Below are 24,938 nucleotides of genomic sequence, written 5' to 3'. Positions count from 1 at the left end.
GCTGAGTATGTCTATTTCAATTATGCGTTCCAGAACTGGGGAAATTCCTTGGATTCAAGGAACAAGTGGGCCCACTGTGAGATGGACTAGAGCTAAAACTCCATTGATTATCTCACCACCATAAACCTCTCCTCTGAGTAGTAGGCCATAGTAACACTTTAGGTCTCCCGGAATTAATATCAGTTCAGAGCTAATGTCCAGTAGTCCCCAAAAGGTCTGATTATTTCCTTTTCTCCAATGCACACTTGACCTACTAAAAAGCCATAAGTCCTTCTGGGGAAGACTGGGAGGAGACTAACAGTATAAATTTTTGGTAGCGTACTGAGGTCCTTCTTCAAGGAGACCTGGCCTCCACTCAGTCAAGAGATTCTGAATCTGTAAACTAGATCAAGTCTGGAATTGAATGAGATACTGAGACTCTGTTTTTATCTTCAAGGTTAGACTTCTGTTTGTTTGACCTAGATCTTTTCCTCTTACACAGAACAAGTAAGAATTTAGTAAGCTTCTTATTTATGTCACTATGGAAACATCATGATCGACTAGCCAACACCATAGATCTGTGTGTCATACTATTCTGACTGCAAATTTGACTCTACTGCCCATTACAGTAACCAAGCTCACCTTGACAGTTGAGTGCTGCCATTGGGCCTTGCCACCTTGTGTTTAGGGTTCTCTGTTCAGTAACTGCAGTTCCCCCTGTGAGGTCTGACCTACAGACAAGAGTGATCACAGAGCTTTTCAAGAACCCTGGAGCTCCCCTCCCAACTTTATTTCTCACAGTAGAGGTGAAAGGTATGTTTTGAGATCCTCCTCGCAGGGATAAGTGGTTTTAAATGACAAATCCAATCTAACAGTCTTATTTCCCCAGGCCTTTGATTTCCTTCCTCTACACTAAACCAGGGCAGATGGGGCATTTCTAATTTGCTCACTGTAGGTCGCCTTTGGACCACATTTCAGCCAACCAACAAAATAAACTGCTAGAGCCCCTTCTAACTTCCTGAACCACAATGTTAAATGCAGAATCTCTGCTTAGTGATCCTATATCAATAACTTCGACTTGATCCAACTTTATGTTCCTTCCACTACTATCCCATGCCCTCAATATGCATTCCCACACATTTCCCTGGATTTTTGTCTGAGAAAATTGGAAACCTCAAGTAATTCTTTTGTAGTGTAACACGCCTCTCATGGATCACACTCTGTACCTCACCTTTAGGGGTCTGCTGGGACTTCAGTTTAGTTACTTGTCTAGAAGCGAAGAACTCTGGTGGAGGTAGGTCTAAGGAAAATCTGCATTGTCTTGCATGGCACCTGGAAGTCATTACTATTTCTTCAGGGGAGGACATTATCATTTAATCAGGTAATGCATGGTTAATCCTCTAAGATGGGGGTAGAGAGACTGATACCACCGGGGAGAGGGAAGTGCCTTCTGCTGCGGGTGGGGTGGGGAGATTGCTTCCACTGGGAGTAGGCAGCCCTCTTTGACGGGTAGAGAAGACTTGAAAATTTAGGTGCTCATTATCCTCAGCTTCATCAGGGTCTTGCTACATGTCCTCGTTCTAATTTATAGGATCCAATTCTTTCCCAATCAATGCCTTCACTTTAACAGTAGACACCTGGTGAGGCTGGGCATTCAACTTGTATCGTAATTCAGTCACAGGTTGAGACTCTGAGCTCGATATTCAGTAATCTCAGCCCTGTAGCCACAGAAAATAAGGATCTCCTTCAAGGCACACATAGAAGTAGTCACATCATTTATGTGGTACTTGAACTGGAAATTCAAATTCCTAAGATTATTTTTTCATATATATATATATGAAAAAAAATATATATATATGTTATGAGGAATTGGCTCATGCAATTACACAGGCTAAGTCCCAAGATCTGCAGTCTGAAGTCCTAAGAAGCAGGAGAGCTGGTGGTGTAAGTTCCAGTCTCAGTCTGAAAGCATAGGTCTGAGAAGTCTGACGTTGCAGCTCAAAGACAATCAGGTGGAGAGAGAATGAATTCTCCCATCATCCATATTTTTGTTCTATTCAGAACTTCAGTGGATTTGGTGATGCCCACTCACATTGAGGAGACCAATTTTTTTACTCATCCTATCTATTCAAATGTTAATCTCATCCAGAAGTACACTCACAGACACACCTAGAAATAATCTTTAAATATCTGGGCACCCTATGGCCGAGATAAGTTGACACATAAAATGAACAGTCACAGAACCTAAGCTATGAATTTATGCTGCATGTCCTAATGTCAACCAAAATACTCACGAGTAGAGAAGGAGAACTTAATATCAGGAGAACTGCCTCAATGTGAGTACTGTACTGATTTCCCAATTATACATTGGTGACTATGATAAAACTTTTTGAACACAAGTTTCTTGTTTATAAAACAATTTTGATAATATTTATATAATAGTATTAGAGGATTAAATGTGAAAAATATGTAATGTATTCAACATTGCACCTGTTGTGGCACTCAATAATGTCTGAAATATAGATAAATAGAACTTTAGATTAATGTTTGTTGTTATTGATGTCGAGTTCATTTCAACTCCTAGTGACCCTGCGTACAGCAGAGTAGAACGCTGCCTGCTCATCTTGTAACATCCTCTCACCTTCCAGTGCTGTATCAGACAATGTTCTGCTGCCATTCATAGGGTTTTAGTGGTCAGTTCTTTTGGAAGTGGGTGGCCAGGTCCTTCTTCCTAGTCTGTCTTAGTCTGGAAGCTCCACTGAAACCTGTCCACTATGGGTGACCTTGCTGGTGTTTGAAATACTGGTGGCATAGCTTTCAGAATCACAGCAACATGCAGCTGCCACAGTGTGACAACTGAAAGACTGGTGGTGTGGTTCTGTGACCAGGAAATGAACCTAGGCCATGGTGATGAAGCACCAAATCTTAGCCACTAGACCACCATAGGTTAATAAAGATACTTTATTATTTTTTACATTCTCTCCCCAATTCAGATAATTTTTCCTATGTTACTGAAATGCTCTGTAAAAATAATTCTAATGTTTGGACAGTATTTTATTATATGGATTAAACATGATTTCTTTAATTATTCCTCCATTGTTGGAGATTTAATTTGATTCTCAAATATTTTACTATGCAAACAATGCACCCTTATAAATCTTTGCCTGGATTTTGGATTGCTTTCCCTAGCAGAAACTTGTTCAACTGTAATTGCTGATTCAAGAAAGATGAACATTTTAGAGGCCCTTGTCACAAATTTTTAAATTGCCTCATGATATGATTGAATAAGCTTGCATTCCAACAAATAGTGCATGACAGACTTACCCACACTTGCAAACACTGAACGTTATCATATTTGTTTTTGCTAATTTTATAGTAAATATTTCATTTATTGCTAGTGAAATTGAATATATTTATGAATTATCAGAGTTTGTATTTTCTCTTCTGTCCTTTTCCAGATTTTTTCATTGGAGTCTGGATGTCTGATGGTCTTGAGTGACTAACCCAGGGGTCTCTCAGTGCCCTGACCTGAAGTTTCAAGGAACACACCAGTTTGCACCAGCAACTAGAGGCTGCAGGAGCAACAATGACATTCATGGCTTAGCCCTTGCCCCCACCCCTAGTGGTAGTGGGTGGAGCCCATGACCTGAGGCTCCAAGAAACACAGAAGTGCCAGTGAACCAGCTCACTCCTGCCCCCTAGCCAGTGATGGCTCTGACCCTGGTCTTTTCAGCAGGAAGGGCTGCACCAAAGATGCAGATACCACCAGCAGGGGCAGTGGTGCCCTGACCTGAGGTTTCAAAAAATGCAATGGCACACACCAGTGACCAGAGGCTGCAGGAGCAGCAATGGCACTCACAGCTTAGCCCCTGCCCTTTCCCACAGCTGTGGCAGGTGGCATCTGTGACCTGAGGCTTCAAGAGCCACAGCAGAACCTGAGACCCAGCCCCCAGTGGTACACACCTGACACTGTCTCTACCAGCAGCAGGTGCTGCATAAAAGACCCTGGGGCCCTGGCAGCAACAGTGACACCTGTGAAGCCAGCATCCCTGGCAGCAGTGCTGCCAGCATTCCCGATAACCTTAGCCTGTGGAGAGCCAGTGTGGGAACATAAGACCCAGGTGATACCAGAGCAGCAGAGGTGCTCACATCTTGGTGACCTCGGTGGCAACACCTGAGACTGCAGTGACACTGTAAGTAGCAAGGCACTCGCAACCTCAGAGGTACAAGCAGCACAAAGAGAGTACTGAAAATGCCTCTGGCAGAGGTAGTGGCAGGTGAAAGGTACAAGCTTTCAAATACAACCAGAAGCAGCTCAGAATCAAAGTAACCAAAGCCTTATCCAAATAAGATAGGTGTTTACTACCACAAACAAGCCAACAGAGGATCAACTCATCAAGCACCATAAAGAACTACAGTAACATAGTAGAACAGAAAGAAAACGACAACTTTCCAGAAACCAAACTTGAAGTCACAGGCAATTTCAATCTAACTGACAGAGAATTCAAAATAGGTGTCATGAAGAAACTCAATAAGTAACAAGAAAACTCAGAAAGACAGTTCAACGAGCTCAGGAATAAAATTAATGAACAGGAGGAACACTTCACCAAAGAGACTGAAACTCTAAAAGAAAAGCAAACAAATTCTGGAGATGAAGAACACAATTAATGAGAAGAAAGATAAAGTAGAAATCATTGGATAGAGCAGACCATATGAAAGAGAGAATTAGCAAGCTCAAAGATAGAAATCTAGAAATGATTCAGGTGGAAGAGGAGAGAGAACTAAGACAAAAAAAAAAATGAAGAAATTCTATGAGAAATATCTGACTCAATTAGGAAAAGCAACATAAGAATAACTGGTATCCCAGGAGGAGAAAAGGAGAAAGGAGCAGAGAGCTTATGCAAAGAAATAATAGCTGAGAACTTCCCAAACCTGGAGAAGTAACTGTATATACAAGTACATGAAGCTAATAGAACTCCTAATTATCTCAATGCAAAAAGACCTTCTCTAAGGCATATTATATCAAAACTGTCAAAAGTCAATTATAAATTAAGGCTGGCCAGAGAGAAGAAAATAACTTATAAAGGAACCCCCACCAGGCTATCAGTGTATCTCTCAGTAGAAACTCTGCAGGCTAGGAGAGAGTAGGGGTTTCTCATGCTGGGTTCAGAGAGATGGATAATGAGAAATTTATTCTGGCCTACTGTGTAAGCAGTTAATTCAGAGACATGGACAGTGATGGAACCATCTGAGAGAAAGATTAGGATCTAAATGTAAATATTTTGATCTTCTAGGAATGGTGAGGATTCTACTCTCTAGAACTTTTCTTAATTGAAGATTACCACACGCTTTTCCAAGGGAAGTTTTATCAACAGCTTCTCAACAAAGTAGGAAAGACACACATTTTAATCTAATATGAGTTAGAAAATTTGAGTGATCAGGTATGAACAAGGAAGATATGATCTTCACAGGAATTTTTTTAATTAATTTGTTTATTGAAGTATAATTAACATATAACATTATATTAATTTCACGTGTACAACATAATGATTTGATATTTGTTTACATTGCGAAATGATCACAATAAGTCTAATTAACATTCGTCACCTTATATAGTTACAAAAAATTTTTTCTTGTGACGAAAACTTTTAAGTTCTACTCTCTTAGCCACCTTCAAATATGTAATACTGTATTATTAACTATAATCACCATGCTGTACATCACATCCCTATGATTTATTTACTTTATAACTGGAAGTTTGCACCTTTTTTTTTCAGGAATACATCATTATGTTTTGATTTCTGTGTAGACTGCATCATGTTCACCACCCAAAGACTAATTACCATCTGTCACTGTACACATGTGCCCTATCACCCCTTCTGCCCTCCTCTCTCCCCACTTCTCCTCTGCTAACCACCAATCTAATCTCTGTATCTTTGTATTTGTTTGATGTCATTGTTGTTTTCATCTTCCACTGATGAATGAAATCATGTGGTATTTGATTTTCTCTGTCTAACTTATTCACTTAGCATAATAGCCTCAAGGTCCACTCACATTATCATAAATGACAAGGTTTAATCTTTTTTCATGGCTGAGTAGTATCTGTTGTATGTGTGTATATATATATATATATATATATATACCACATCTTCTTTATCCATTCATCCACTGATGGGCACTTAGATTGTTTCCAATTCTTCATTATTGTGAATAATGCTGCAATACATATAGAGGTGCCCATATCATTTCTTATTCTTGTTTTCATGTTTTTTGGATAAATACCTCAAAGTGGAATAACTGGATCAAATGGTAGTTCTATTCTTAATTTTTTGAGGAATCTCCATACTGTTTTCCATTGTGGCTGCACTAGTTTACATTCCCACCAGCAGTGTATCAGGTTTGCCTTTTCTCCACATCCTCTCCAACATTTGTTATTTTTGGTTTTATTAATTATAGTCATTCTGATGGGCATGAGGTGATATCTTATTCTGTTTTTGATTTGCATCTCCCTAATAATTAGTGATGTTGAACATTTTTTCAAATGCCTGTCAGTCATCTGTGTATCTTATTTGAGAAAATGTCTGTTCAGATCCTTTGCCCATTTTGTAATTGGGTTGTTTGGGGTTTTTTGTTTTTGAGCTGTATGAATTCTTCGTGTATTTTGGATATTAACCCCTTATCAGATTTATAATTTGCAAATATCTTCTCCCAATTGTTAGGCTTTCTTTTTGTTTTTTTTTTTTTTGTTTTTTTTTTTGAAGGCTTCCTTTGCCATGCAGAAGCTTTTTAGTTTGATGTAGTCCCATTTGGTTATTTTTTCTTTTGTTTCCCTTGTCTGGTGAGATAGAGTGTTCAGAAAAATACTGCTATGACTGATGTTGAAGAGCATGCTGCCTGTGTTTTCTTCTAGAAGTTTTATGGTTTCAGGTCTTGCATTCATTACAGGAATTTCTTACAATAAATATTTACAATTATGTAACTTGTTAGATTTGAAGCACTTTCATATCACTGTCTCATTCAATAGTTATAAAAATTGTAGAAGGTAGAGAAAGAGATAGACAGATAAAAAATATATAAAACAGAGTGGATCTATCCAGCTTATGGAATTATGCAACATTCCACCTCCTATGTTGTGAGACAATAATGGTTCTAGAAGATAATGGCACACTGAAGAGAGAAAAATAAAAGACTGAATATGAACACAACGATGTACATTTTTAAACCCATTGCTGTACCCTCTTCCTAAGAGAAAAAGCAGGTAGAGAGGGAAAATTCTCCTTTGCATTTCACAATAATATTAGTAGTCAGGCTGAATAAGCAGACACCCATGCACTGGAGAGAGGGGCCGATGGAAATGCCCTGGCTACTCTCACTCAGAGCATCATCCCTGCGATGGTAGTAGGATCAAGGTCTGTCACATCCCTGCTTGACTAGTGCTAATGTCAATAAAGGTGGGACAACTCTAACTTGATTAGGACTAAGGTTGTGTAAGTGATAGAAACTTAGCAGCAGAGAACTGCTAAAGCAAAGCCCTTTGTTGCGGTTGGCACTGCTGCAGAGTTATGAAAGCTAGTGGCCACAGAGTTCTGGTGTGGCTGACTCCAACAGAAAACAGGAACGATCCTTTTTCACGGACGGGGATGAGGGACTCCTGGAGAGCTTCCGAAATTATCTCGGACAGAGGAACTTTGTAAAGTGCTAAAGTTCTATCCAGCCAGAGGCATCAAGAGCCACTATAATTTCAGTATTGTAGTAATCACTTCATAGAGGATCTGCCCAGCTCAAAATAACATCCTTAACTTCTCCTTGCATACACGATGGCTTATCTTAATTAGCCATATTTTTGCTAAGTGGCCCCACCTCTTGGAAGTCATTGATTGGAACAGAGTGGACATCTGACACAAACCATGTAGATCCTTGAGATGTAGGTAATGTAAGCTAGGAAACTGTGGAATGTCAACCTTTCATTCAATGCGAATTTTGGCTGCCTGGATTCCTAGGATCCTGACAGTGATTTCGGTTCTGGCCTCTTGATAGGTCAGCTGCATCCTGGCTCTTGAAGCCTACAATCTTTTGGTGACTTCATCATTTCAGCTTATAGTAGATTTAGTTGGTTTATATGTTTTGAAAAGAAATATAGTCCCAACCAGTTTTATATTAATATTAATGTTACAACAACCTGATGAAACCTAGAGCATTCAGGTCACGTCATATCAGATTATTGGCATTTGACTTTTTTCCATATCATTACCTCTCTTTCACATTATGAATTTCTCAGTCTAGCACAATACATTACACGTTAGTTATATCTCCATGTAACTAGATAATATTTTAGTACACATTAAATTTTTATTGAACTCTCCTTTTGTATAAAAAGAATAGTACCTTTTAGATTTAAGTCCATGTTTTGGAATCTGGAGACAATTCTCATTTTCAAGAACCTAAGTAGTAGGAAACTCTTTTACCTCGAGTGTTACAAAGGTAGTCAATGATTAGTTGGGAGAGGAACTACATGAAATTTAAGATCTACGTGCTCCCTAACATTCTGTACCTAAATGAACTACCACATATCAGATATTTAGCTTTGAATTTTATTTCACAAAACAGATATTTATTGTTAGTAGTGTTCTAACATAGGACAACTTAAGAAAAATTTAACATAAACTTCTATGGAAAAGATTCAGTATTTAATACAATCATTCTCTGTAAGTAGAAAAGAGAGGAAGAAAAAAAATGTCTCTTCAAGATGGGAACAAACATAGACAAGCTAACAAGCTTGAGTGAACTTTGATCTGCGGCAGAAGCTTCCCGCAGTTACTGACTTCACAGAGACAGAGGGGTAATGAGATTCCTGCAGAGGAACGCGGTAAACTAAAGGTAGACTCATTGAGCCCAATGTGGTTGCTGTGCATTAATTTTCAGATAATGGAGCATAACCAGAATAGATGCAGGCTGAGAACTGCAATATATACTTCAAGTTTAGAGGAAGTCAGAGAGAAATGAAGAAGAGTAGACAGTCCTCACTGCCAGAGTTAAAAAAAAATCCTGGGCAGATGTTGTTAAAATCAATGGGTTTCAATGGCAACCTTGTTAGCTGTGTTTTAGGAAGACAAAATTGTATATTGAATTTATATAAATACATTGAATATAAATATAAACACTACTTTGAGATAAAATATTATGGTTTTTTTCAATGGAAATTTTATAGGATATTTGTTCCTTTATTCAATGAACATAAATACAATTAAATATTTGCTATGTGTCAGGTCCTGGGCACAGAGAGATGAACAAAACTCTGTTCCTATCCTGTAGGAGCTCAGAGTCTACTTAGTGACATAAAACGCCAGTGATACCGGAGGAACGTGGAGAGTGCTGGGGGAAACGGTGTACAGAGCGTTGGGGTACACAGGAGACGAGCTCAGTGGGCTCAGACTGGGGAAGGGGCTTTCACAGAACACTTTCTCATGGACTGACCCTTGGCCTCAGTGTTTCTCACAGCAGGCAAAAAGCTTTCTTTAATTGCACAGCTGAAATCTGAGGGAGATTTGCATTTCTAACTTAGTTTCTGTATTTTTACTTCAATACAATATTCTTGGATTCTGTGGTAGACTGAATATCATTTTTTAAGAGAAGCAGATAACTCCACAAGGGATTTATAGTTTTTTTCTGTGGCAGTCTTAAGGATTAATAAGAATGACTCCAACTGGATTATGTCAATTATCCCATACACTAATTTCCCCAAATCTCAGCTTGCACACACAGGTGTGTGAATGTTTGTGTGTGTATATGTGTGTAAGAGTGTATATATATACACACACATATATACATATATATGTATATACAAAATAAAATATACATTTCTATATACATATACACATGGGATACTGAAATTAAGGTAAATCTGAACATTTTTTCCAGGCCAGCTACAGGATAGTCTTGCTGGAAGTAACTGTGCAAGGATGACAGGTTTTAATCCCCTTCCTTTTGAAGGTGGATTAAACATAAGGTGTACTCCTAAAGAATCAAGTTTAGAAATGGAAAGATAATAAATATACAAGGAAGAAACTTGGCAAAGACTTACCTTAACCAGTGATGTCACGTGGAAATCATGTACACTCTGACATGATGTGATGAGAAGGGCCCTTCATTTCTTGGATACTCTTCCAAAAAAACCCATAACCCCAATCTAATCATGAGGTAAACATTAGATAAATCTAGAATGGAGGACATTCTACAGGGTACCTGGATAGCACTCCTCAAGAACGTCAAGGTCTTAAAAAATAAGGAAAAAAAAATTGTCCCAGAGCAGAGGAGACTGGGGGATATGGTTAATAAATGCAATGAGTTGCCCTGGATTGGACCCTGTAACAGAAAGATGACATTAAATGGAAAGGACAGTGAAATATAAATAAAGTCTGTAGTTTAGTTAGTAGTCATTATCAATGTTGGTTTATTCGTTTTGACAAACCTTAGTTTGTACCGCAATATTGTAAGGTGCAAATAATCGGGAAAACTGAATGAGGAGTATGTATGAACTTTGTACTATCTTTGCAATTTTCCTGTAAATCTAAAAACTTTCCCTCAAATTTAAAAATATTTCTTGTAGGGAAATATCTAATATGATAATGATAATGCTTAATTTCTAATATGTCATTTTTTAGTTTCACTTCAAATCAATCCAAGAAATGAACCAGAATGTGTTGTAATTTCATGAGAATGTTTTGTCAAGACTTTGTAACTGTGAGTGAAAAAGAGCTCATGATAATAAGTGACAGAAATTATTAACACCAACAACTGAACAGACACAAGGCATCTCACTGAAGTAAAATGTGCCTTCAAAGTTCAAGTAGTTTTTCCCTTTCTTTTTCTTGTAATTAGCTACAATTAGCACTGTGATAGAGACAGGGGATGACAACCTACAGAAGTCATTTAAATATATAACAGAAATCTTTCAAACATTCTACAAATGTTGTCAACCCAACAAATTTAAAAAATAAAATGTACGATTACCCCAAATGTCTGTCTCCATATGTGCTATCATGTTTTAGAAAATAGAGGATTTATTATTAATTTTTTATTGCATGGGTGTATATATATATATATATATAGTAAACAAAACAGGCTATAACAAAATTAACATATATTGGAAGGCTTGGATGGTACAGCTTCAAGCAGTTTTTATATGTATATGTGTTATATATATAATACGTTACATTATATACATGCTTTAAATGTACACTTTTGAAATAGAGAATACCTTCTTTCTTAACTTTCTTATCTTCAAACCCTTGTTTAAAGCCACCTCACTATAAGTACTTTGCAAGCATTTGCAGGCATCAATATCTGGATTGTTGAGACTCACAATGCAGTATCTAGCAATCCTTTGAGATGCACAACTCTATTGATTCTTTCCGGTTTACTTCAGTTAATTGTTAAAGTCATAGCTTGGATTTCATCATCTTGCTCTTTTCTCCTGGATCACAGCACCTGCAAGCAGTGTTCTGTCATAAAAAGGACTGGAATAACTTATTAAGTTGAACTATCTGAAAGTACTGGTATCAACGAGTTTTGAAAAAAACAAAAATGACAGTTTTACATGGTCATGCCTAATCCATAAAGTATTATAGTATTATTAACCTCACGTCTTTCTTCTCTACTGAAATTGCCTTTATCCATGCTGCAATTTGCCTTCTCACTAACACCTGGAAATCAACAAAACAATGGAATTCATTTAGAATTTTAGCCAGTGTGATGTGAGTATAAAATGCTAGAGCCATGGCTCTTCTCTTTATTCATGGTGTAAATTGGTAATGCATTTTTCTGGCTGTCTCAGCTCAGTTTACACACTGGGAAAATGAAGGAATAGATGAAATATGTTTTATTCTTAATATGTCTCCATGAAGGTTACATAAAGGTAAAAACATACAGTAGAGATGTATAGTAGATCATTGATAAACATTAATTCCCTTTTTTTCTCTGGACCTCCCGGTGTCACTACCAGCCTGAATCTCAAGGTCAACCACTACAACCATTACAGGTCCTCATTAGAAATCATTCTTTTAGCAAGTAATTGATGAACTTCTGTGTTTCTGGTACTGTGCTGTGTTCTGAAAATAATTGGTAAATAAACAAATACTGACTCTTATTGAGCTTACCACTTGATAAGAAAGCCTGTTAGAAAATGAGCAAATAAACACATGAAAGCAGAATTGTATTAAACATACGGTTTTGAAGTAAAACAAAGAGGGTACACTAAAATAATAGAATAAAAGTAGTGCCTCAGTAGAAGGAAGAAGCACTTCTCTCTGTCTCTGATTATCTTCCCAATCCAACATCTGTTTCCTCACTGCTGCTTCTGAATTGGTTGATTTTGCTAAAGAGAGTCAAAATATGTGGCTGATTGCTTTATCTATAATCTATTCTATTTGAACCTTACTGCTGTTTATGAGCCCTTAATTTAAGGACTGAGAAGAGACAAAGAAGTTTTTCAGCAACCCCTTAAACATCCTTCCATATTCAAGCAATATGGTTTGGCAAGCTGGATTACATCATCCATGCCCCTTAATTTTGAAAGGGTGTTTTTAAGACAGGGATTGACAGTTGTCTCTCAAAACAATGCAGAAAGAGAGCAGGGGCTGGCCAGAAAAAGCAATCCAGGATCCACCAAACAGAAAGTTGAGGGCGGGGAGATTCTTCATGATAATCGGCCTCTTCCTTCTGTCTTCAGTTGCTTCCTGCTCTCTAAGTGCTACCCTACCTTCTTCTTCCTCCTTTTACCCTGATGTTTGCTTGGTCTTCCTAAGGAAACAGTCTTGTGAAAGCTTGCTTACCCATCATTTTCAACAGCTAAAGTTTTCCTTTCGTTTGGGCCTTCCCACAAACTCTCTATCTTCTCTGAATTCATCTATCCATTAATTTTTCTGTTTCTTATGTTCCCTAGACTTTCAACTTTGAAACTTTCCTCTATGAGACTTTACCTCTTTGAGATCAGTGATCATATTTTATATGAGCACATCACTCAAGATGTCTGTGATGTTTTCTTGCACATGGTAGATATTAAAAACAGTTTGAAAGAATAAATTGGATATAGTGTTTATCCACAATTCTTTACTTTCTTGTCATCAATAAAGGGCAATATTTCTACAGCTGCAGTGTTTTCTACATCAAAAATCATTGAACTTTCTCTAAGAAAGACTCTTTCTTCAGATTTTGGCTACAAGTTGAACTAGATAACTTTTAAGATCTCAAATGTTGCTACTTTGAAGTGAAGAACCTTTCCAACACAGTTAAGATTTAATTGGAACAAAGTATCCCTTCACTGAAAGAACTCTAAAAATGCATGAGATTCTTTAACTGATAGAATTAAACTATTTCTGACTGGGAACTACTTCTTATGTTTTCTCTACTTAACTGGCATCTTAAATAATCAACATGTACCTGTCTGAACAGTGGTCCTCTGGGTACTTATTATATAAAGACAAGAAATGTGTAGCTGCCTCCAACATACCTACCTCTTTCCTTCCTTTTTCACTCACTTTTTGCTTCCCATCTCTTTTATCCCTTCATGTGTCTCAAACTTGTCATTGGCATATATGGTGGACACATTGCTATTTAGGAGTAAATTGGTTATGGACCTTCATTCTGGGTGTTATAATTTGAGAATGTGATCCACAGCGGAGAAGAAGGATGAATAAGGCTGGTTTATGGGCTCTGATCCTTCCTGGAAAGTACTGAGACAACTCTTTCAACCCCCTTGCTGTCTTCACCATCAGCACCCAATATACTTCTCTGGAACATGGATGAAGACTATGCATCATCTGTCCATCTATTGTCACTTTGTTCCAAGGTAGTATTATCCTAGTCACAGCTGTGAAATTTTTTTGGTCAGTGACTCTAGATAAATAACTCTCCCAATTTATCCTAGTGGAAAAAATTGGCAAATAAGTCATACTCTACCTTTTTTTTTTTTTTTCTAAATTGATATGAGGCTGCTAACAGAAACATTTATGTAAATGACACATATTAGCAGCTGACCTTGAAGAACAATAGCATTTCCCACGTATAAACAAATCTCCACTTGGCACTTCACTAGTTATAATGATCCAGAACAGGTGTTAATTCTCAATTTGCAGGTTCATAATGGATCCGTTAAAATTTAGAAGTTGAGTATTTCTCTCATGTGATTCCATATTTTGCTATTTTCATCTATATAGTGGGTTTATGTTCTCTTACTTCCAAAGAACATATGCTCTGGAATGGTAATATAGTCCATAGCATATTCTGTATTGTACAAACATTCTTTCTCTTGGAGCATTTACCTGCAAATGTAATGAACTCTTAGCTCCCCTCCTCATTTCAAAGTTCATTTAGATGACAAACTGTGGCTTTCTTTTAAATGTTCTTACTTTTATTCCCCATGCACTTTTATAAAAGTTTGTGCATATTTCTTGTCCTCCATTCTCAAGAGCATTTATTTCCAACAATGTGGATAAATATACTGCTGCCTGTCTGAATCTTTTATTTTCTACAAGAGAGGAATTAATCTGAAAACAAAGTGGAATTAGTCATAAAAGCTTTACCAAAAATCGAGGTAAATCATATATTCATAAATGCATTGTCTCACTTTGAAATGGCTAGCGGTAGGCACTAATCTTATTTAAATACAGCAATAAATTTTTTTTAAACAGGCTATTTTTCAAGATAAGCCATGGAAAGTATAATAAAGTTATCTGGTGAATCTTCAAAATGTTGGACACTAGAATCTTACTGGATTTAGTGGGAGAAAAATTGACCCAATATGAGAAGCACTGAAGTATAAGGACGTAAGTGTCTTGGAAATACAGCATCTTGGTAGTGTCATAATCAACATGGTATAGAGACAGAAGTAGGTAGGAGATATGACAAAGCCGAGAATATTAACATAGATATTCAGTCTACAATGCATATAAGTGAAAAACAAAAACAAAATAATTAATTCGATGCAGAAGTAAACAATTTAAATATGGCTATTTTAGTTAATAATGAAATATTTGAGTAATTGAAATACCCTCCTCATATATTTTGCTATTTTAAATTCATTTTAAAGATTTTTGAATCAAACAAAAGTTTACTATTCAATTAAAGATAACATATCTGAATGTACGCGAGCACCAAGTAGTAGAGCCGAGATTCAAACTCATCTCTTACTCTACCATTTCCAATCCTTCTCGGAAGAAGCTTGGTGACGTCTGGTTGTACAGAAATATATGTGCTCGCTTGTAGAAGGATCTGAATCTGCATTAAGGAACAATCCAAAGCTCTTTCAGTTGGATCAGCCATGAGGCAGAGACATTAGATTTTTCACGGTTATTAATTACAGTGGGAGGAAGAGCTGTGATGTTAGAGGAGATTTAGTTCCATAAGAGCTGTTCACGGCAGAGAAAGCAGGAATGGTGTAGTAAAGAGTCTGCAGAGACACCATAAGTACTTTTTCCTGGTGCATTTGACTACCAAATAAGGGCTGTCCCTGAAATGATAAAGTATGAAGACCAGGTAAAGCTTAGTGCCTGAGGAACAGGGAGGAAAGGCAAAACCCAGTTTTCACATCCTCTCACAAGTAAAATTTGAAAAAGCACATTTTGGAGATGTCCTTTTGCTCCCTGGTTTTAACTGAAGATAGCAAGTGCAGACATACCTTGAATTCCAAGACCCTAAGAGAGCCAAAATAGCCTGAAAGCTTTTTCTAACACTTAGCATTAACATTGGTGCTCATAAAAAATAGGCCAGAACCTCAAACTCATTACAGCAAGAGAGTTATGAGGTTAAGAGAGAAAAGAAGGTTGATTGATAAGCAGTGAATATTGGAAGATTAATTATAAATTAAATTAAAGCCTCCAAATGTGGCTTACAGATTCCCTACCTGGGGAACTGGGAGGAAGGTATGTCTTTGACAGGACTAATGTCACAAAGTTCTCTTCCGCCCCATGTGCAATTGGCATCTGGTTTAATGCATGATGATTTTTCCCTCCAACTGCCTATCTCATGGATGAGCAAGGAGTTATTTGGAGAAACTTTTTTAAAATTAGGACATTTGTGAAATCTCATTTTTTGGAAATTTGGTATTCTCTAGTAACGTTAAAGATTTCCATCTCTTATGAATAAGCATTTCCACTCCTAGTTATATATACTGCAGAGAAACTCATGCACATATGCATGAGGAAAAATACTCCTGATAGTGAAAAACAGAAAATCACTTAAATGACCACCAGCAAGAGAGTGAATATATTTATATGATGGAATACCTTAGAACAGGTAACATGAATGAGCTAGACCATTTCTATCCAAAGAATTGAATCTAAGAAAATGTTGAGTGAAAAACATTGTGTCGATGTACATTGACACTGTTTTTAGAAAATTTAAAATGTGTAAAATGATATTCTATTTTGCTTATAAATCTATGTTTAATAAAAATAATATACTTATAATTTATATTATTTATATTAATGTGTAATTTACAATATTTAAAGATATATATTTAGTATTATATATTTACAGATAAATATTAAATATATTATAAATAGAATATTATATATGGACACAGTTCTTGAGGACTGAACTTAGCTCTGGATGGGGCATATATAGGATTAAGGAAAAATATAAACTATCTATCAACTATATCTGTAAATGCTGTGTGTGTGTGTTTATGTGTGGCACAGATTACAGATCAGGCTTTTGGAGAAGCAAACTCTGATTCAGAATTTACCGTGTAGAATGTTTATTAAGGAGTGTCCTTGGGTCAATATCTGCTGAAGGAAGAGGAGAGAAACAAGAGAGGGCTGAGGGAAAAGTTAAATTTCTGTGCAAACCCAATGGCAGCCTCAGTTGATCCCAGGAGGGTTTCTGTAGCTAAAATGGCCCATCAGAGTTGTTTCACATTGGGCAAAAATACTGGGCTTTTTATACCTCAACCTGAATCAAGCATTCGACATTGGCTGCTTTGGAAGGGCCCATCTTGCAGAGCAAATGACCTGAAGCTGAGGCAGTCTGGAAGGGGGCTGACACTGAAGACTCTCTCAGCTACAGCACTCCTGGCAGCAGCTGGGTCAATAAATTCTTCTTTTGAAGAGGATGCAGGCACAATTAAATAAACCAAGTCAAAAGACAAATGAATAATAAAATTGGGAATAAATATTTACAAGGAATATGACTGACAAAGGATTAATTTCCTTAGTACATAAAGATTTCTTACAACTCATAAGAAAAAATAAATCAAACAATCTAATAGGAAAATGAGCAGAGAACATAAATAAGCACTTCACTCCCTCCGTGCATACATATGCGCATGCCCAGAAACAGACAAATGATCTTTACTGAAATGAAAAGATGATAAGCCTCATAAGGTCAAAGAGGTACTAATTAAAAACATAATTAATTTGAAACATTTTTAAAATAATAAAAAAGAAACTCTGTTAACATAGATATGTGAAATACCACAGTGATATATTGGTAGAAATTGTTTAAAATGTATGAAGAACAATTTCGACTATATATCAAAATTTTTTTAATGTTTGTACTTTTTTCTCAGAAATTTTCTCTTCGAGAATATATTCAATAAATATTCTCACTATATATGCCCAGAAACTATTCATTTGATCAAACTTTGAAGTGTAAAATACTGGAAAGGAATAACCAAAATCTCTAACAATATGGAACCTATTAAGTAAATTACTCTAGAACCACACAATAGAACAATATGCAACCAGTTAAAAACAATACATCTCTTTTTAAGTAATGGAAAAATTAAAAGCTAAATTTTTCATGAATAAAGAACAATAGAAGACAGTGTATATAATGCCATGATTTATGTTATCTCTCTTTATATAAATACTCATTCAACTCACACACACACGTACGCATACACGCATGGTATGCAAGTTCACGTGTGGACTCTTACTGAAAGAATACAGTACAGATAGGCAACACTGTTTGTTATGAGAGGAATTAAGGAACGTAAGGTCAGAGAGAGAAGACTTATTTTTCACATTTGTAACGTTCAATTATTTTCCCTATGAATGCATTTCTCGCTAAAATCGTCTTAGATTTTCCGAAGACCAAGAAATAAATTTAAAAAACCAAAAACTACATGAAAGAAATAGACCAAAATCCAAATAATTTCTTTCTCATGGTGATGAGAGTTTTTCTGTTGCTCTTCCCTTGCAATGCATATATTATATGAATACAGGAATATGTTTATGAAAATAAATGAATATATTTTTCAAATATGAGCAATTTTATAGTTTGAGGTGTTAGAGAAGGAACATCAAAGTATTGCCAAGGTTTTATGTTTCTTTAAATTTTATTTCAAAGCACATTTTCTGTATTGCCTTAAGTACTTAGAATATTTCTTAATGCAAATTAACAGAACATTTATAAAATACAGATACAAAAAAGAAGAAATATAAACTTTTCATAATACTTACCAAAGAAATGACTAAAGCATGCATATTTTTGTTGGTAATATCTTGTGATGTGCATATGTATGGATTATATTCATTTTTACGTTTCATTTTTGCACAGTCTGCTACAAATATTTCCATGTTTTTCACATTTTGTGCTCATAATGTAATCAATATTTGTTTCTCTTTTAGTAAAATGATATTTTTGTTTAATTTATTTTAGAAAAATCAAATATTTGTCATTTTGTACTAAAATGCTCATAGTTAAGAAGACAATCATTTTACATGCTCCAAAAGAAGGTACCTCTTCCATTTAATGACAGCTTCCTGGAAAGAGAAGCATAAGGTAACAAGACGTGATTGTAATCACTTGAGAAATGGCCTAGCATAGTCAGCTCAATATTAGCAATTGCAAAAAATCACGGTATGAAAATGTTAGAAAGAAAACAACTCTTATAAGGACTCTATAATATAAATTACTGGGTAACAAACCTTTGTAATCTTTGAAAATATACCAACAAAAGCATTTCCGAACATTTTGAACCCATAGTCAGTGTAATGATTTTGTCTCTGAAAATGAGCAATGCATACAGAAGAGTTTGGGGGCTTGCTTTGCATTACAGGGGATGTGCTGATCCTCTGACACAAAAAGTTTTGGGGCATGTATTCTAGACATTAAATTATGGTAATTGAAATGGGAAAATGTCTGTAGCCTTTCTCACTGTGTTTGGGTTAGCTGCACATGAACATCTGCTTTCCCTTTATAACCCGAGACTGGAGAATAGCATCAATTCGCAGGCATTAACAACTTCTGCTCACAAAACAGAAGACAACTCTCGGCTGGAATACCACACCATTCAGTGCGCTCAGGGAACAGTCTTTAGGCGTTTACACCAACATCAAACCAAATAATGCATTTGCTGCAAAGGAAAGGGATCCGTATTCAACCATTTGTGTAGATTTTTCTTTCTTCTTCTTTTCCTCTCTCCATCCTTGAGTAGGTGCAAAAGTTCATATGTTTGGCATTTTGAATGGCAAATTATTAAAAGTAAAGTGTTTACAATATATTGACACATCTGATATAGTAGAACCTATTCATTCTACTCCCTACAAAAACCCATGGTATCTTTTCCCGTCCTTTCTCTGTATACATTATATTATTTCTGTAACTAGCTTTTTCCGTTCATACATAATGTCATGTACGTGATAAATGTGAACGTAGTATATCATTTCAAGGGATACATACTATTTGATTTAGGCACATAAAATAATTATGTAACTAGTCTTCTATAGAACATATTTTGCTAATGTGAACAATATTGCAATTTACAAATGCCTTTTTATTCATGTACAAATGGTATCTATATGACAAATTTTAAAAAATGGAAATATTGAGTTAAGGGTATGTGTATATTTAATTTCTACTGATATGGCAAATGTTATTCCAACAAGTTGGTATTAATATTTCCAGTTATAGATTGTAAGGGTATCCTTTTTCAAATATTTTGCTAATAGTGTAGGAGAAAAATATAATTTTACTTTTTTGAATGTGTATTTCTTTGAATAAATTAGTTAGATTGGGCATCTCATGAAATTGCTAAGTCATGGATTGTGTGAACACATAGAATGTACACTCCAAGAGCCCTGTCGGACTGGTTTAAAAGTCCCATAGCAGCAAGTGAGGGTTCTTATGCTTTGTAATTTGGAGCAATTTTTAAAAAATATTCAATGTCTCAGTTTCCTCATTTTTAATGTGGGTATACTAACGGTATTTATTTCACAGATTGTTCCAAATATTTAAAGACAAAATAATTCCAATTATACACAAAATATTTGGAGAGTAGAAAGACAGATAATGGTCCTAACCTTATATTAGGAAGTCAGAATAAACATGACAAGGACTTTAAAAGAAAGAAAAATTAAAGCCTAATCTCTCATAAACATATAAGCAAAAGTCCAAACATTGTCACTTCTATTCAACTTTCCACCCATGTGGGCAGTACAATAAGGCCAGGGAAAGAAATAAAGGAACAAGAATTGGAAATACTTATTTTTGAGCAATGTTCAAATGAATCCACTTGTAAATTCTTAGAATTCATAAATCAATTTAGCAAGTTCGCAGGAAAATGACCATTGCACAAATCATCGAGTTTTTATCAATTCTATTTTTAAAAACCAGCAACAACAACAAAAAAATTAAATTTGAAGAACCATCGCTGGTTTCATCAAAAATACCAGGAACTGAGGAATAAATCCAGTCGATGATGTGAAAACTCCAAAACACTATGGAAAGAAATTAAAGGGCCCACATAAATGTAGGGATGCATCATGTTAATGAATGAGAAGATTCAATATTTTGAATATGTTAGTTCCCCCTAAATTTATCTTTAGATCAATGCAAAGTAACCAAAATTCCAATAGTTCTTTTTTTTAAATTATTAATTGGTGAGCTGATTCTAAAACATGTGAAAACACAAAGGACAAAACTTAGCAATGGATATGTTTTTTCCCAATCCTCCTCAAGTCCACAGGGCACTATTCTGCCTCTGACTTGGCGCCAATGTCTCCTTTGCTGCCCTAGGAGTAGAATGTGGAGGCAGATTTGCCCCAGCGTCTTCATGCTCTCAGCATCTAACACCTCCACACTTCTCTTGCACCAAGGGGGTACCTACCTTTCCTCACTGCTTTCTCTGGAAATATTTTGTGCTGTGGTCCTTTCTTCAATCAGATCTCATGGCCTAGTATCTTTCAAAGTGCACTTGTAATTATTCTTCTACTTTTAGGTATTTACCTGATTATAGATCAATTAATTTAAACATGACTTTTCTATCCTTCTAGAGATTTAGGATGGAAAGGGCCAACTGTAACGTGTAGTTTAAATTTTGATCCAATTCTTCTAAGTTAGAGTTTTCCCTCAGAAACGCTTGCAATGAAAATTACGTGACGAACACAGTATATATAACATCCTAACACAGCAACGTTCTAAAACAACAGGGTTGTTGAGTATTCAGGTCAGTAAAATCATATACCCTCTTTATTTGTCAAAGCAAACTTAAAGATATAAACAATAAGTTATTGTGGATGTTTGCAGTAATACATATCAATGATTTCCATGAATTGCCATCAGTTTCAGCCCTACACTTGTCAATACTGATGACTTCCTTGAGGAGGCCCTCTAGACTCACCAGGTAACTGGCAGAATCTCTAGTTAATTTGAAATAGAAATGGGATTTTTATGATGAATTAAAGTAGATATTCAGTTTCTAGAATGAAGACTCTGGGCTCAGTTAAGAATGTTTTTCCTGAGTCCCATAAATCAACAGTCTACTTGGAAGGAAATGGTTTAGAGTTCCCATTATGAGCTTCCTGAGGACACCAGAATATACAGTGTTGCTTTATTGACTCCTTTATTTTGCATACATCTTTTTATACATGTAGAATAGTCCCCCTTATTCATGGTTTCCCTTTCCATGGTTTCAGTTACCCATGGGCCAATCACAGTCCAAAAATATTAAGTGGAAAATTCCAGAAATAAAAATTTATGTTTTAAATTGAGCATGGTTCTGAGGAGCTTGTTGAAATCTTGCATCATTCTGCTTTGACCCAACCAAGACGTGAACCATCCCTTAGTTGGACCCCCAACCATTGACATTATCTGCTCTTGACATCCAACCATCCACATTGTCATGGCTCGATGATACTCCTTCTGACTTATTGTCAGAAGGTCAATAGTAGCCTACAATACCTCACAATGCCTACTTCATTCACTTCACTTCATCTCATCATGTAGGCTCTGTAGCATCTCACATCAACATAAGAAGAAGGGTGAGTACACTAGAATAAGGTATTTCAAGAGAGAGAGACCATATTCACATACTCACAGTATATTGTTATAATTTTTCTATTTTATTATTGGTTATTGTTAATCTCTTATTGTGCTTAATTTATAAACTAAACTTTATTATAAGTATGTATATATAGAAGAAAAACATGGTATATATAGGGTTCAGTAATATCTGTGGTTTCAAGCATCCACTGGGGGTCTTGGAATGCAACCCTGGTGGATAAGGGGGACTACCGTATTACTTTTGAATCCAATAGGTTTTCTTTTTCAATACCCTTTCTCTTAAGAGAAGTGACATTATAAAGTATACGTTAACAGTGGCATATTTATCTAGAGAAAGAGAGATGTTCTTAGAGACTTAGATGGACCTTAAACTAAAGAATGTTATCAATCTGTCTCCTCTGTTAAAGACAGCTCAGAATTACTTGTCAAAGAAAAAAAGGCACAGAAAAGTATGATAGAAATAAGAGTAATCTGAGCATAAACTGAACATATTGAAAGGAAAATACAAAAGGAACCATATATAAACTGAATATTTTCAATTTGTGAATGCATGAGATAATTGATGAAATTGTCTCATTGTTCTGTATGACTAAGAATAATTTACTTTTACTTTCATCACAGAATTTATGGTCACTTCTCTAAACAATTGCCTCATTTAATATGTGAATGAAAAGCATCTGCCCTTTTGCTAAGTTAAAATAAACGTACATTTCGCTTCACTTAAACATTAAGCGAAAAGAGAAAGAGATTTTTTAATAGTTTCATTTTGCTTGTTTTGTTTTTTTATATCACAAGAGTGTTAGGATTAAAGTAAAAACTGAATAATATCTCATTTGATGCTATCTTATCTCAAAAGGGCATGAAAGTATTCACGATGATATTCCTGATAAGATAATTTTGCAGGTACGTTATGATCCGGAATTTTAAGTTTCTGTCTTTTGTTTTCAAATTTACTATTTCTTTAAATACACTAACATGATTATCAATAGGTTTTATGTATTAATAATGGGGTAAAAATGGAGAAAATTTTGGTCTTATAATGCATACATTATTCATCTTATGTCATTTCATTTACTCTTGAGCAAAGAAGGACGTGACCTTAATTTTTAAGGAAATAGCGGACTTGCTTCCCTAACAAGGAGTATGCCTACATACCAAAGTTGTCTTTCATCCCTTAGGTATATTGTTAAAAGTTACTAACTTTTTTTATATTTTAGAAAAGTTCCAAAAGTTTTTTTTTCTTTTTTTAACTCTGAACCCTTAATTAACAGATTTTGCTAGAAATATAAATGCAGTTTACTCCAGACGGGAACATGGAAAATCCTAGAACTCTAGATATTATCAACTCTAAATTTATGTAACATTATATACTGAAAAACTGTGGATAAGTTCAAGTGTAACAGCTTTACAATTCAGCCCGCATTACGCTGGTGATCATTTAGAATCTAACACAATTCACGTGGAATCTATACTGAACACAAACACACACATCTCACTTGTTAGTGAAGCCTTAACAGCTTGACTAAACTTCAGACAAATTTCTTCCTGACTCCAGGCCCCTGACTCCCTTTTCTTAGAGCATTTACTTAGAAAACTTGTCACTGTAAACCTTTTCTCTGCCCCTTTGAAAGGTGAGTAAATCCTCTCCTAGGCTCTTGCCAGTTAGTTTTACCACGAGGGACAAATTTCTCCAGCACCTGGGAGCCATCTATTTGAAGTGTAATCATCAAGGAGGATGGCGCTCCATAGTGGCTGCACCAGTTTGCACTGCCACCAGCAGTGAACAAGGGTTCCGTTCTCTCCACACCCTCTCCAACATTTGTTGTTTCCTGTCTTGTTAATTACAGCCATCTGACTGGAGTGAGGTGATACCACATTGTAGTTTTTATTTGCATTTCCCTGATAGCTAATGATGTTGAGCATCTTTTCATATGCCTGTTGGCCATCTGTATATCTTCTTTGGAGAAATCTCTGTTCAGATCTTTTGACCATTTTCTAATTGGATTGTTGGTTTTTTTGTTGTTGAGCTGTATGAGTTCTTTATATATTTTGGATAGTAACCCCTTATATGATATGTGGTTTGCAGATATCTTCTCCCAATTGTTAGGTTGTCTTCATTTTGTTGATGGTTTCCTTTGCTGTGCAGAAACTTTTTAGTTTGATGTAGTCCCATTTGTTCATTTTTTCTCTTGTTTCCCTTGCCCGATCAGACATGGGACTTGAAAATATGCTGCTCAGACCAATGTCATAGAGCGTACTGCCTATGTTTTCTTCTAGAAGTCTCATGGTTTCGGGTCTTACATTCAAGTCTTTAATCCGTTTTGAGTTGATTTTTGTGCATGGTGTAAGGGAATGGTCTACTTTCATTCTTTTGCATGTGGCTGTCCAGTTTTCCCAACACCATTTATTGAAGAGACTCCCCTTTCTCCATCGTATGCTCTTGGCTCCCTTGTCGAATATTAGCTGTCCATAAACGTGTGGGTGTACTTCTGGGCTCTTAATTTTGTTCCATTGATCTGTGTGTCTGTTTTTGTGCCAGTACCATGTGTTTTGGTTACTATGGCTCTGTAGTATAATTTGAAATCGGGGAGTGTGATACCTCCAGCTTTGTTCTTTTTTCTCAGGAATCCTTTGGCTATTCGGGGTCTTTCGTTGGAAAGCAGTTTGGAACATCCTCA

Source organism: Equus quagga, chromosome 2 (assembly GCF_021613505.1).
Source record: "Equus quagga isolate Etosha38 chromosome 2, UCLA_HA_Equagga_1.0, whole genome shotgun sequence".
Taxonomy (NCBI): Eukaryota; Metazoa; Chordata; class Mammalia; order Perissodactyla; family Equidae; genus Equus; species Equus quagga.
The sequence above is the reverse complement of the archived record's forward strand: the minus strand, read 5'-3'. Positions refer to the sequence as shown.